This window comes from Daktulosphaira vitifoliae, unplaced genomic scaffold (assembly GCF_025091365.1).
Source record: "Daktulosphaira vitifoliae isolate Bord-2020 unplaced genomic scaffold, ASM2509136v1 Scaffold_1, whole genome shotgun sequence".
NCBI classification, from domain to species: Eukaryota; Metazoa; Arthropoda; class Insecta; order Hemiptera; family Phylloxeridae; genus Daktulosphaira; species Daktulosphaira vitifoliae.
Genome location: NW_026099572.1, coordinates 80,917,110 through 80,919,764, shown reverse-complemented (window position 1 = coordinate 80,919,764; position 2,655 = coordinate 80,917,110).

Here is a 2,655-nt window from a genome sequence, read left to right as displayed (position 1 = left end):
ATATTTTGACAATATTAATATATCAAAATTGCTATGTGGGTGGCATTTTGTTTGTAACAAACAAGTGGCTACTAGGATTTGGGCAGTCTGTTTCCGCCACTACTGACTGCCATTACAGTTTATCTGGTACTTGCAGAGAGCTTTACACTTGCCACCCTTTTCTTCAAATGTACAATGATATCATCCTTTGTTATTAATCTGTTCCAAGTTTGAATTATTTGGAGGTCTGTTACGATGATGACTACGTGACCTAGAAAGGATTTGTTACGGGCGTTTGGCACATAATTCTCTTACTTGTTTCATGAGCATTTCGTTGTAGCAACACAATGGATAAAGGGCGGGAGGGCTGTATCTCAAAAATGTTGTCAGCCAGCTTACCTACATTTTCTAGGGAAAGCTCTAATTGAGCAGTTAAAATAGCTATCATATAATGATAGACGGCTTAGCCAAAGTTAATACCGTGTTGGCTTATGTTCATCCAGTTCTTCTACATTAATGAATTGACGCACACGTTGTCTTTGAGAGATATGCAATCGTTCAACAAGTTTTACGCGCAGGTTTTTTTAGCGTTCTGTAAGCAATGGATTAGTATTAATATCTTCTACTTCAGTCGCATAACAACATAATTAAATTTAGTTTCCTCATTTGTTATTTCCGACATTGTAAATTTCAAGTCTACCTGAAAAAACCATAAACTCGGCAATATAAAATAAATTAAATTTATGAATATATTTAACGTATATGATGGAATCTAAGTTTACTCCAGCTATTGTGCCTATAAGATTACTCTAATAAGAATATTTAACAAAAAACATTTTTGCCCAAAAGTAGTCGTTGAATGAGAAATTATAAAATCATTATTAAATAGTGAAATTAGCAAAAAAAAAACATGACATTAAATATGTCATATAATTATTTTACAGCAAACCATACCTACTATATAGTTAAAATTATTAACTTAATAAGTAAATGGTAAATAGTTTACTTCAAATTTATCATTAACCACTCGATTACTCGTAAAATAAATACAATATTGGAAAACAATTTTTTGTTTTTTTTACATATATTTTTCCATTTATCAGAAAATAATGACTTTTTAGAATCGCTTATCACTTAAAAAGGTGTTAACTTTATTTTTTTAAATGCCAACATACATATTTAAGTAACTTAAAAAATAGAAAATAATCTAATTAAGAAAATAACTGTTCGATAACAATTTTAGGACAAGTATTTCAAAAGTAATTCTCATTTATATACCTGGGCGGGATGAAAGAGTACGGTCGGAAAATGACCAGTGATAAAAATAGCAACACCCACTCTTCTCCTCCAGTCAATACTTTAAATTGTTAACTTCTGAAATACTAGTCAAAAATTTACATATTTTCATAATTAGATTATTTCCTATTTTATAAGCTAGTTAAATATGTATGCTGGCATTTAAAAAAATAAAGTTGACACCTCTTTAAGTTATAAGGAATTTACATATTATATCATGAAATATTACACTATTCACTAAGTATACCTATTGCTAATTTTAAATCGTCTAAACAATTTTTGATAGAATATATAAAGATATGCTTTAAGATCATTTTCAATTTTTTTTTAGTATTGATGCGATTCTAAGAGAATTAGTTATTTTATTATAGAAAAAAATTTAAAAAATCGTCAATTTTATTAGTTATCATAGGAAAACGATTATTATTTATAAGTTTTCGAAAACTTGTAATTAACACACGAAAATGTTTCTAACATTTTGTAATAAAGATTTGAGGTACTCATTTCTGTAAAAAGTGCGTTCGAATATTATTATTTTTCATGGAAATAAAATTGCATACTGTTACCAGTAAATAACATAAAAAGGTAAAGTTTACTTCCGTAAACAAGCGTTTGATACCAAAGAAAAATTCAAAACTTAATAAACATCAAAATTCTGTGTAAAGTTAAATTTTGAATTAAAATAAGAATCCTTGGTATAAAAATTTTTCTTCAAAACTTATCTATAAAATAGCTATCTTCAAATATAAAAACGGTAGCACAGTGGGGTCGCGGCATAGTGGAGACATTGCATAGTTGGGTTCAGTATAGATTTAATCTGATAGTGATTAAAATCACTATCATAAGAAACGCTTCGATGCAAATCTGTAGATAGTGTTTAATTTTAAAAAATTGATGGATAATTGCAAAAGCAACATCAACTTCTATTAAAATAAAATACAAAACCCATAATTTTCATACAAAAATAGCATATTTTTGAATATGGTAGCCATTTGCGTATAGAAGATAGGTCGTCGGGACAAATTTTTTTTTTTCATTTTGTAGTACATAAAATAAGCTTTAATTTTATATATGTTTAAAGGACGCAGTATTTCCGGAACATTTTCAAAAATTAAGTTGAAAAAGTTAGTTTTTGTAAAAAAGTTGCAATTTTAATTCCCCCCCCATGAGCAGGTTAAATGTTAAATTTTCAAAAAAATTATATCAAATGAAAGGAAAATATCTAAGGTTTTAGTATATAAAAAAAATATGTTGATTTGTTGATTTTTGAAAAAGTTATGGAAGTTTTAAGAAAAAAAAGTGAAAAAAATGACAAAATTTGTCGATTTTTAAATTTGTAATTTTTTTGGATATTTCCCCCATTTGCGGGGAACGAGGGAA